Below are 13,871 nucleotides of genomic sequence, written 5' to 3' on the forward strand. Positions count from 1 at the left end.
TTTTAAATTATATAATTGTAATAAAAAATATAAACTTATTTTATTATTTAATTTTTTATTACCTATAATTGTCTGGATATTGAAAAAAACATCAATACTACATTATCTATTTACTTTTTTTAAAAATTATGTACGTTATACTGATTGACAAATTTAAAGTAAAAATAAATCATCTGATTTTATAGTTTTATAATTTTCCGTCAAATTTTGCAAATTGGAGGAGAACGGAGCGAGCCGGAAAATTGCGGGTAGGTCCTATCCGATATGGTCTACTGGTTAGGATATCTGGCTTTCACCCAGAAGGTCCGGGTTCGATTCCCGGTATCGGAATAATTTTTTGTTTTTATTTATCATATTTCAATGACTTTTTGTCATTTTCATTTTGCTTGGCAATATTTCTCCGACTCTTCTCCAACTTTTATCAAATTTTTCATAGAAATGATCCATCTTTCGAGAAATAAATAACTCTTTTTCTCCCAACTATCCTTTTTTTTTTTTGTACACAAGACAAAAAATGCTGTTTCGCTGTATTTCGTTTCTTTTTTCTATGAGTAATTATCCATAGATTTATAGCAATTAAATTAATATTCATCAATATTATTCAATTAATATCTACGAACGAGCAATATAGCTCTAAACAATCTTCAATCTTGTTATTGAAGGTGAACGTATACAACATTTGTACTAAATATTCAAAATTAATAAATACTTTCTACAATAGTTATTCATTAATGCACAATTTTTTATATTTATTGACTTTATTAATTTAACTAAAAAAAAGAAAAATTCTTACTTCATAACGGGTAAACAACCTTAATAAAAAAAAATGATTAATCAAACAAAAACAAATAAAACATCATTATTAATCATTGTTTAATGTGAGAACCAATCAAATGTCCCGAAGAAAGGTCTCATTCTCCTTATTAAATAATTGCCCGCCAAATTTGGCAACCGAAAAAGAACGGAGTGAGCCGGAAAATTGCGGGTAGGTCCTATCCGATATGGTCTACTATATGTCAAAAAAGACATTGCCAAAAATGATATTATAATTAAAAAAATTGATAACGACTTGACAATCATGTGCAAAAACGTTGACACATACAACAAATGTATTGACCAACTCAAAGAAGACAAAACACCTTATTACACATACACTCCCAAAGAACTTAGACCAAAAAATCTAGTTCTTAAAGGAGTTAGAGGTGACTTCACATCAGACGAAATATTAAATGAAATAACAACAACAACAAATAATCAAGTCAAAATACTAAAAGTTAATAAATTCATCTACAACAAAAACAGACCAGACAGATATCATCATATTGTACAAATCAGTCATGACCAATCTACAGAGCTATTATTTCCAGACCATATCAAATACATTACAAAAAAGGCTGTTTCGCTGTATTTCGTTTCTTTTTTCTATGAGTAATTATTCATAGATTTATAACAATTTAATTAATATTCATCAATATTATTCAATTAATATCTACGAACGAGCAATTTTCAAAAGATCTAAATTTGACATTTATGTTGGTGACAGATATCCATCATCAATACAACACAAACTCAACGATATCTTCAACAAAATGAACAATTATTATACCACTTGGCGACTCAAAATTAGCCCTCAAAAGTGTTCTACAATCTTATTTAAAAAACCAACATCAGAAGTAACAAAAAGTAGCAACAGTGTTAAACACTCAATAGAATTAACAACTACAATACCAGGTACCAATACCTTAATCACCATTCCACATAACACTCCAGCTAAGTATTGTTGATATTGGTGATCTGAACAGGGCCTTCATGGCAAATGCTAACCTATTCCACAACAAATCACTTTCAAAAATGGCCAAGGTAATCTGTTACCAGCTATTGATTCGTCCAATTCTGACTTATGCATGCCAAATCTGGTGGAACGTTGGTGCAGCTCAAATGGAGGAATTGAGACAATTTGAAAGATCATGCCTGAGGGTTTGCCTTAACCTCCATAGATCCAAGGTTTCTAACTACACTAGAAGAGTCAGCAATAAAGTTATCTATGATAGAGCTGGTATACCTAGAATAGATAATTTTATCATCAAGCTGACTCATGACTACTTTAGCAACATCATCAATATCAATAAAAACCTTGGATCTGTTGACACCAACGACTACCAGCTGAGGAAATATGAAGGCTACTGCAACCGCAAGGTTTTATTAAGTGCGACAAAAAAAGTCTGATACAAAATGTAGACAACATACCGATATTATATCATTTTAAACGTCATCGTAAAAATAGAAAAATTCGATTCATTGCTGATGATTTTGCTACCAAAAGATATGATGCATTTGGTTATTCAACGTCTATATCAACTGTGGAGAGTAAAGATAAGCACAGGCTTAATTTCAAAAAATATTGGTGGCTCAGCAATGAATCAAAATTCATCAACATAATTCTTGATAGACTATTAAGACCAAATGGTACTTAATGACCCATCACTGATCTTCATCAACTGACTCCACATCATAAACTCAACTCATACTCATCCATCATCTCCATTGTAAATACATTCATCCTCATCGTCATCTTCATACCTTTATTTATCCTTCCTTCATTTACTCACTCTCTCATCAATCTAGAAAAATGCAACACCATACTCTTTGAACAGCCATTTAATTAAGTACACATATGTATGTGTTTCATAAAAGTTGATACATATATCTGAGGTACTTGGTCTACAAAACTCTCGTGATCGTTTCATTAAATTGATTAATGAGGAGAAATGAGTGTGGAGAAATATTTTCGAACGTTTCTCCATTCAAGTTGATTCGGAGAAAATTCGTGAAAAATTTCTCCGCGTAAAAGACAGGCGGAGATAATTTCTGCGCGGTAAAATTATTTTTTTCAAATGTTTCTCCGCGTATTTTTATCGTGGAGAAATATTTCCGAACGTTTCTTCACCCAAATCGATTTGGAGAAAATTCGGAAAAAAATTTTGATACCTTTCTCCACTCATTTCTCCGCATAGGTCAATTCGGGAGAAATTTAGGAGAAATTGCGGAGAAATATTTTTACCAGGGCATCTACTTTACACAACTATACACAGACAAACATAGACAACACATACATTCCGTACATTGCTGTCGTATAAAAAAAATTGTAAGCTTAAATATTCAATGGTTGGTGCCATCTTGATAATTTCTGAAAAAGCTTTCGATACAGTGTGGTTGGACAGCCTTATTTACAATATCGAAAAATTTTTCAAAACATCAAATTTATAAAAGACACGGCATCAAATGCGGAAAAAATGTACCTGCAATAAAATTTTTGTGTTTTTTGATCTGATTTTGTTTCCTGTTTCAACGGTTACGTTAGTTGCCTTCACGTATGTGTTGAGATCAATTTTTGCACGTTCTTTTGTGAATATTTTTCACGATTTTAATTGACTGTTTTTTATTAATACCATTTGATTTGTGTGATCCATTTTTTATTACACTCAGAAGCATTGTTGAAAAAATTTTTGTACCAACTCAATGTTTTTTGGTAAAATTGTGATGTCACTGTGAGTTTTTTTGATTATGATGTCATTTTTGTTGATACCAATTTTTTAGAGTTGTGTATGTTTTTTGGTGATGTACCACTTGGTGGATTAGTTGTCGATGTTGTTGTGTTGTTGTTTGTATCTGATGAGTTTGGTAGATCATTGTTGGTTTCTATGTCAATTGAGTTCAAGCTTTCATATGAATTGTGTAGTGGATGTTTGGTGTTTGATCCGAATATTGCTTTGATTTCTGTTTGTTTTTTTTGGAAATGTGTAACCATCTTTATCTGTTGATCCGGGAATTACCAAGATAATTTCTTTTTAGATTTAAGTTTGGTTTTGGATTATTTAGCTTTATTTTTTTATTTTTATATAACCTGTCTAGTTGGCTTGATGTGTATCTAGCTGACTGAGTTTTAAATGGAGATTTTATGTTAACGTTTGACGTTTTGGATGGTGAACTTGCGTTGACGTTTGTCATTTTTAGGTTGTGCAAGGGAAGGCTTGACGCCTTACCCTTTATTTGATTTTTTTGGACAATTGGACAAAGAAAAAAAGTTGGAGAAGAGTCGGAGAAATATTTCCAAGCAAAATGAAAATGACAAAAAGTCATAGAGATATTATAAATAAAAACAAAAAATTATTCCGATACCGGGAATCGAACCCGGACCTTCTGGGTGAAAGCCAGATATCCTTTTTTTTTTTAAAAAAAAAAAGTTTTTTTATTTATTTCAACGCTTAACTAATACATGTTTCTTATAGCTGGTCTTGGGGGAAATTAAACTTAAATAAAGCTCTGAAGTGTTGGTAGATTATTAATTGCTTTTGTTCAATGGATTGAACTTTTAGCTATTTTCATTTTTTTTTTTTTTCTGTTATTTATGTTGGTTTTTGTGATTTTGTTAAATCGGTTATTATTTTAATAATTTTAATTTATTATTTGATGTGCGGGAAAAATTGAAAGAGGTCCAGAAGGAGTCTCGTGGTATCATTAAGAAACCGCTTGTTCTTTCTTTGTTGAATAAATACTTAAGATTAGTTAATTGAGATTATATACATATATACAAAAAGGTGGATTGTTGGGAGAAGAAGGGTTTATATTTTTATCTATCTCTGTTTTCTTTTTTTGTCTTTTTTTTCTTGCATCTCTTTGATGTATTTAGTGTTGTTGTCTAGCCACCAGTATTTCTTGAAGTTGAGACGGTCTGTGTTGTTGATGTCAATGTCCGAAAGTGTTGTTGAGTATTTAAATTTTTTTTTGTTGTGTTTGTAGTCTGTGTGGTTGAATAATATTTTTTTGTTTTTTCGGTGTCTTGACCAATGGTAAATGATTGGTATGTTTGTGTCATTTTGTATTAGTCCGTCTTGGTCGCATTTAATGAAGTCTTGTGGTACTAGATAGCCAGATATCCTAACCAGTAGACCATATCGGATTAAATTGTTTATGTTGGTATTCTTTTTATACAATAAGTTTAGTATTTCTCTAATGATAGATCATTTCTATAAAAATTTCGAGAAAAGTTGGAGAAGAGTCGGAGAAATATTTCCAAGCAAAATGAAAGTGAAAAAAAGTCATAGAGATATTATAAATAAAAACAAAAAATTATTCCGATACCGGGAATCGAACCCGGACCTTCTGGGTGAAAGCCAGATATCCTAACCAGTAGACCATATCGGATAGGACCTACCCGCAATTTTCCGGCTCACTCCGTTCTTTTTCGGTTGCCAAATTTGGCGGGCAATTATTTAATAAGGAGAATGAGACCTTTCTTCGGGACATTTGATTGGTTCTCACATTAAACATTGATTAATAATGATGTTTTATTCGTTTTTTTTTGATTAATCAATTTTTTTTTATTAAGGTTGTTTACCCGTTATGAAGTAAGAATTTTTCTTTTTTTTAAGTTAAATTAATAAAGTCAATAAATGTAAAAAATTGTGCATTAATGAATAACTATTGTAGAAAATATTTATTAATTTTGAATATTTAGTAAAAATGTTGTATACGTTCACCTTCAATAACAAGATTGAAGATTGTTTAGAACTAGATTAATTCTTTTAAAAATTGCTCGTTCGTAGATATTAATTGAATAATATTGATGAATATTAATTTAATTGCTATAAATCTATGAATAATTTAATAACTCATGGAAAAAAGAAACGAAATACAGCGAAACAGCCTTTTTTGTCTTGTGTACAAAAAAAAAAAAGGATAGTTGGGAGAAGAAGAGTTATTTATTTCTCGAAAGATGGATCATTTCTATAAAAATTTCGAGAAAAGTTGGAGAAGAGTCGGAGAATCATTTTCAAGCAAAATGAAAATGACAAAAAGTCATTGAAATATGATAAATAAAAACAAAAAATTATTCCGATACCGGGAATCGAACCCGGACCTTCTGGGTGAAAGCCAGATATCCTAACCAGTAGACCATATCGGATAGGACCTACCCGCAATTTTCCGGCTCTCTCTGTTCTCCTCTGGTTTGGAAAATTTGAAGGAAAATTTGTGATGACGTATTTAAATCGTATAAAAAAAAAGTTTTCAATTGTTTTTCGAAAACGACTCGAAAAAATAATTACTCAAAATTTTTTTGATATTTTTTCAATACTTAATAATATTATTTAAATATGAGCTCTCACCTAGAATTTTATAAAAAAAAAATAATCAATCAGTGTCTCCATCTGCCTTCAAGTTTTCACACTGTTAGTGTCATACTTGAGGATAAGTCACACTTTACAAGTGCGCATGCTCACTTCATAAACAAATGATAAACGTTAAGCGCTTGTTTGAATATTTATTCATTATTCACTTAATTAACTAAAAAAACCCGCATTGAGATCAAAAAATTAGTTAAAAAATTTTTACAAGTTGCTCGATCGAAGAACTTTATTGAATGATTCCATTTTGGTTCTTTTTATTGTATAAACTACTCACTCCATTATTATTTATAAACAATTACTATTTATGGGAAAAGTTATCAATAATTATTGAAAAAATTTCAAGTATGGCTCTGGTTAAAGGTTTTCTCAGAAAGAATAAAAGGATTTTAATTAAAAAAATGGCTAAGTTGATTTTTTAAAAAATTATAACCTCCAAAATAATGTGTTTTTATTTTTTTTCAAATAAACTAACGAATTTTTTTCCAAAAATTTAGACAACCTTGAATTATTTTTATTATATTTGTACTCTATTTCGTAAGATTTTTGCATCCATGACTTTTGCCTAGTCTTCTCAATACTTCTCTTTAATACAAAATAAAAAATAATAGTTATATATATAATTTATTTTTAGGATATATTTTTCGAAATATAATATGTGAAATATAAATTACATGGTAAATGAACCATATGAAGAAGAATAGACCGAGGGTATATATAGTATGGAAACGTCGGATTAAAATTATGTCCTGTAAAAATGTATTTTATCCGTGTTAAATCTTAGGCATTGTTCTTTCACCATTTAGTGCAGGAAACTAAAATATAAATTAGCTTACAAAGCCTCCCAACTTTGTGTAAATCTTCATACTTGAATGTTTTATTATTATTTTATTTATAAAATTTAAAAAAAAAAAAAACAAATATATATATTTATTTTTGTATAATCCCTGAATATAATAGAAAACCTACAAGAGGATATACACGCAATCACTGACAAATAGTTAAGTGAAAGTGCGTATAGTACATTTAATAAAAAACTTTTTTTTTTATTTCAATTTTTATTTTCCTCGATTTAATTAAAAATAAAAAACAATTTTATATTTATATATCAAATGAAGATAAAATTAATGAATATATTTTCACGCATTTATAATTTTCATATTAATTTAAATTTTCAACGTACGTATTTATAAAAATAAAAATAAAAAAGCTTGAAAAAAAGTTTTTTTAATAATGTAAAATGACATTGAATTTATATTTTTCTATGTAATGGAATATATTCGTTAAGTACGATTAAAAGTTGGCAAAAATATAAAAGTTGAATTAAGAGAGGAAATGATGGGGATAGTAAATGGCAAGAGGGAAAAAGGGAGGAAAGTTATATATGTATATTATATTAAACATATACGAGAATACGTTTGAGAATCGTGTGGTTTAGGTGTGTACTCTCTTTTCAAGACCGTATGCTGGTTTACAAGTATAATGAGACTTGCGCGCCGCATAATATTAAGGTGTCTTGCTCTGGTTTTAGATTAACTGTTTAAATGTATAAATTGTATCGTTTACAACTATTATAGATTCAGCTAAAAATAAATATATAAAAATAACAATAAAAATTTATACCTCATAAAGTTTCTCTTGTTTTTATTTATTAATAAATTGATAAAACTTTTTTCCAATAATTTCAAGTTTTTGTTTAGCAAATATTTAAATTAATTGAAAGTTTTATTTTATTATTATATATTATTCTAGTTTTAAATGAAAAAAAAAATTGTGAGAAACAAAAAAAAAAAATAAAAAATGAAATGAGAATAAAAAAGAAAATTCAAATTGCCGATCGTTTTTTATTTTACAGCAATTTTCACCATGCTTTGAATTTTTTTTTATATGCATGTTCATACAGTGTATGTGTATGTGGACATTTATACCAAAGGGATTCTATAGCCAGGGATAAACGTGATTCCAATTGCTTGCTCGTCCGATCGACGCCTGTTCAATAAATGCGATATAACTGTGAAAGGCCTCGGTAGAGTCTTTTCATTTGTATAAAATGAAAAAGAAAAAGCTCATGTCAAAATGAAAATCAAAAAAATATAATTAAAAAAAAAAAAAAAGAAAAACACTTGAACTAAAAGTAATTTAAAAAAAAAAATGATAAAAATTTATATGAAAAAAAATTGATGAAAATAAAGTGATGTGTATATTTATTTTATCAATAAAAATTGAACGTTTGAGCTTTATATTTGGCATATAGAGAATTTTATATTGATGGTGTACGTGGCCTATGAGTTGATATGAGTATATCTGTGTGGGGTGAAAAATGAACAAATGATACTGAGTGCCACGGTTCAATTGCTCGACTGACCTCAGTGATGGTTATACATTTTTACTTGGTTTTAAAAATAATATATCTATATATATTTATAGATATTTATCTAAAGAATTTTCTAGCTTTTTTGTCATACGAGACCAATGGGATGCTGGATTTTTATTTATTTTTATTAATATTTATGGATTAATACAATTATTTTTATTAATAGAAAAAATTATTTTCATAATTCCTTTAAATGTATTTTATTTTGAGCTGGTGCAAGTAGATATTGTTGAATTTTAAAATTTTCATGTTTACTTATTCAATTGTGTTTTTATTGAATTAAAAAATTTATTTACACATATTTAGGTCAATTCTGGAATCTATATTCGAATAAAAACGTAGGGTCGATGTTATTCGTTGTTAACTTGTTCAATTTATCTCTAATTCGTCTCTCATTTTTCTTCAATTTGTCTCTGAAAAATCTCTATCTGTCTCACAAACGAGATTCAGGAGAGATCTTTATGAGATCCCAAAAAGTCTTAAGTAGTAAACAACATAAATTAATTATTTAATTAAACAAAAACAAATGAAATATTATTATGATTATTCATTGTTAAATGCGAGAAACAATCAAATGAATCGAGGCTTTATTTCTTCGTTTTTATAAGAGGATCATAACATTTTCCATTGCATCTGGAATAATTTTTTGTCCGTTTAATATTATCGTTCTATTTTTATATATATCTATAATTCTACATCTAATTTATTCATATAAATATCAAGGTAAATGTCAACAAGACACATTTAAAAATGATAAATATTTATCTATTTTATTCATTTTTTAAAATTTATTCATTTGCATTATTTTATTCATTTATTTATTTATTATTTATACATATAATAATATCTAAATGCATTTCATAAAAAATAAACAAAAAAATGTTATATGTCGACTGATATAAATACATATAATATATGAACTCAAGATGTATATATTTAAGTAATCAAAAAGCATTATTTTATTTTCTCTATACTTCTTCGTTTTTATAATAAAAAAATATAGAAAATTTGATATCTAAAGTACATTAAAGATTGCACTTTTAAGGATCAAAGACTTTTTTACAAATTTAAAAGTCTTTTTCAACATATTGACAAATGTAATTTTCATCTTGAGAATATATTTTTAGCTTAATGAAAAATGTTGTTATACCATAAAAAATTCGAATAAAATTAAAACTTGTATATATGTAAATAAAAAAAAAAAAAAAATATTATGAAATATGAGATATATAGTTTTTTAAACAGAAGTTATGGTTAGTCAAGTTGTTTTTAGTGTTAAATTAATCAGAGCATTAATCAGTAACATGATGGACATATAGCAGGACAAGTTTTCGAACTGGCGCGCGTCTGTCAGACAATAAATCATTCTTGACATTGCGTATATGACGAGGAGGGAAAAAAAAAAAGTCCAAGGGACATGGCATAAATGACAAAAAAATAAAATATAAAAATAAAAAAAAATAAGAACAAGACGAGAAGAACGGATAATATAAAAATGAAAAAAAAAAAAAAACAAAAAGGTTATCGACCATTATTGATGGTCAATAGCGACATTATGCACGCGTCATCGCATTGCGGATCATGAGAGAGTGATTGATGGATGGATGGATCGCCAAAGAGGGGTCAATGAAAAACTCAAACCCAGCATGATATTGTCAATTGAATATATGAAGGGGAAAAGACGATGGAAATATGAGATATACTGTGATAAAATTACAAGTAGCTTGTGTAAAATGATACGTGGAATTGAATAATAAAAAAATTATATTTCTCTTTTTTTTATTGGCCTCATCATTCGATTTTTTTTATATGTATATTTACGAATAATAAAAAAAATAATTGTATGATTTTATTTAATTTAATTAATTCAATTTAAATGCGAAGAAATATAGTGAAATATTTTTTGTTTATCAGACGAAATTGTAGCAATAATATTGAGATGATTAAATAGTTTCAAGTCAATCCAGTTTTGATGAATCTTCAGCTGTTTGATTCAGGCTTTTGTCTTCAACATAAATAGCAATAACATGGTCATCTTATTGGCATAACTATCAAAGAAATAGTTGAAAATATTAAAAAATAATTTAGAAATAATTAATTCATTGAAATAAATATTTATTATGAATTTAAAATTAATAAATTCCAAGATCAATAAGATAAAAGAGAGAACGCTATATGAGTAATTAGCTATTTTTCTTTTTGAAAGATTTCTTGAAGTAAAAGTCAAACGCATGTGCTGATCGTTTATCAGCAATAAAACGATAATGGAAAATACATGTTTGTTAGGGGTCAATTTGGACACTGTTAATTACTCGTTAAGTACTTTTTTCAATTCAATTGCAATCGTCATTATTAATATAAGTTATTATTAATCTTTAAATTGACGTGTCTAATATACCAAGTCACATTACAGAAAGAAAAACTTCAGGCTATTATCAGTAGTCAAGTAATTTTATGTCTGCAAATATTTCGAATCGAAAAAATAATTATATAATCATTGATTTCACGTTAAATAAAATGTTATTAATAAAATATTTAATACAAAAATAAAATAGATGTTCAGCTTGATAATAAAGCTATATAAAAATATTTCTACAAGTGCAAACAAACTGTCATCTCAATGTAAAACACAATGATCATGCTGACACCTTGCAACTATAAAAATTGAGGGTGAGATTTTCTGGCAACTACACACGTGCTTGCACCATCATCCCTCGACCCTTTACCATTTTTTTTTTTTTTTATCTTAATATCAACTGTCTCTTTTCTTCTCTCTTCAATTTATACTCTCTTTCTCTCTTTAAAATTTTTTCTTATTTTATTTTTTTATATTTTGTACGCATGCCATTTCTGGTCTTGCATCAAGGGGGTAGTTTAACTGATAGGGTGACCGATGAAAAAAAGGGGATACATCAAAATCTTTTACTCAACACCCTTAACAGCATCAAATATATATTGGTACCAGTGTATTTTACATGCATGTATCAAATTTACCAACAATTTAGCCCATGCAGAGAATGAAAAAAAAAAAAAAAGCTCACACTCTTTTTTTAATTTTTTATTTTTCTATTATATTTTTTTTTTTCATTTCTCTCTATCCCTATAAATGCACGTGGACATTCTCAGCTTACCGTGACAAATCCATGATTTTAGGTGCATAAACTATTGATCCGATTTAAATTTATTAAAAACGTATGTATGTATGTGTCAAAGCTTTTAAATTTTTTATTTATTTTTTGTATTTTTAAATATTTTAAAAGTTTAAATACAATTTTTTTATTATGATTTTATTGCAATAATAAGATATGTTAAAAAGTCTTCAGTGAATTATAAACACATGGATCGTGTTTCAGCCCCTATTGAAAACACCCCAATATTGATATTGAAGTTGAATATCTTGGGGCCTTTACCACCACTACCATCATAATATCGCGGGCGTCATATCCCCAAGGGAAACTCGTCGACGCGTTTATATTCGCACTTTGAACCCCCCCAATGCTCTAGAAAAAACCTCTCTTCACTCTCATAATATATATCTATATAATAAAAAAAGACTCATCTCGATTTGTGTCCGCTTATCAAAATAACGCTTACATCTTTATAAATATTTGCTTGTATATTATGAAAAGGGGCTGAAGGCGATTGCTTTTCACATGACAAGCGTGAAATCAGTATGGAAATTATACCCACTGAAAAATAAATATACAGATATTGCTTGAAAGCAAAACGAATTTTACTGATATGTCATTTTTAAAAAAGCACACGTGGTTCTTTAATTGTTGTCTGTATAATATTTATGTCAACAAAAAACACAGTAAAAAATTTAATAAAAATTTATAAACAAGGGTGTTATAAATATATATAAATATATATTTTTAAAGTGTACTTAATATGTATGTAACAATATATACAGAAGCATCAAAGTTTTGATGTACAAGGGACAAACTGTATAAACATTTAAAATTAGTATTCAGATGGGCAGCTGTTGACTACTCAATGGTCGTTCACCAAAACTTTCATGGGCTTCCGAAGGCTTCGTTTAATTGTCAGTAGAGAAAGCAGATGCCCCCTTTTACAATATAGACTATACATACTTAAATTAACACTCTTTATATATATATCAATTTTATATATATCATATGTATATAAAAAAAAACCACCCCCGTTTGAATATACATTTCACCTTTTGATCCCTTATGATGTATACACTAAAACAATACATATATATTTTTATCAATTTTATTTATATAAAACATTGCCCTTCTTTTGTGTGTTTGTATTTTTTTTTTTCACTATCATTTGTCCTTTATCATGTAATTATTCTAGTGGTAGTTGTAACAATAATAAAATTGAGAAAAACATTGGAACATACATATGGTTTCATTTTGTAATCTATATGCATGCAAGTGTTTTTTTTTTTAAGTATCAAATAACACTGCATTATTATCAATCAGTCAGTCAGTCAGTCATCAAAAAAAAAAAAAATTCAGTAAAATATAATTTTAATAAAAATAAATAATATCTGTTATTTTTATTTATTTTCGAAGGTTATATTTTAGAATTTATATAAATTTTTTTTATTTTATATTCTGTCTTTTGTTTTTTTATATATATTTTGCTGACATGATGAGAATATTATACGGCTGTTTTTGAAGTGTAGTCTCGACAGGTCAATATTACAATATTAAATAGCCATCAAAATGAATATATATATTTCGAAAAGATGTAATCGAATGATGCTCAGCAATCAGATAGTCAGACAGCGATTTTTTATAAATTTATTATTATTTGGCTTTTTGACTTTTTGGTGTTATCATTTTGTTTTTATTTTTTCATGCTTATATATTGAAACCCATAGTTAAATCAATGTGGTTATGTATATGTATACTAAAAATTCACATAATACATATAAAGCCATTCATTATTTTATCAAGAACCAAGCCTGTGGGCGATTGGGACACGATAAGTGCATACATTTGATTTTTGATTACTTAAATATATACATCTTGAGTTCATATATTATATGTATTTATATCAGTCGACATATAACATTTTTTTGTTTATTTTTTATTAAATGCATTTAGATATTATTATATGTATAAATAATAAATAAATAAATGAATAAAATAATGCAAATGAATAAATTTTAAAAAATGAATAAAATAGATAAATATTTATCATTTTTAAATGTGTCTTGTTGACATTTACCTTGATATTTATATGAATAAATTAGATGTAGAATTATAGTAAATTATTATACTGTATATTTCAATTACTATTTTTAATGTACGATATACATATACGATAGTGAG

The 13,871-nt window shown here is 27.5% G+C and overlaps 3 non-coding genes across 3 annotated transcripts; 1 reads left to right on the plus strand and 2 right to left on the minus strand.

Moving 5' to 3' along the window:
- The first annotated feature begins 258 nt into the window (after nucleotides 1-258).
- On the plus strand, nucleotides 259-330 carry Trnae-uuc. The gene has a single exon. It is a non-coding gene; the product is annotated as a tRNA-Glu (tRNA).
- A 4,803-nt stretch (nucleotides 331-5,133) lies between these two features.
- Trnae-uuc lies at nucleotides 5,134-5,205 on the minus strand. Its single transcript has one exon. It is a non-coding gene; the product is annotated as a tRNA-Glu (tRNA).
- A 688-nt stretch (nucleotides 5,206-5,893) lies between these two features.
- Trnae-uuc lies at nucleotides 5,894-5,965 on the minus strand. Its single transcript has one exon. It is a non-coding gene; the product is annotated as a tRNA-Glu (tRNA).
- Between the last annotated feature and the right edge of the window lie 7,906 nt (nucleotides 5,966-13,871).

Source organism: Aphidius gifuensis, linkage group LG1, assembly GCF_014905175.1.
Source record: "Aphidius gifuensis isolate YNYX2018 linkage group LG1, ASM1490517v1, whole genome shotgun sequence".
NCBI lineage: Eukaryota > Metazoa > Arthropoda > Insecta > Hymenoptera > Braconidae > Aphidius > Aphidius gifuensis.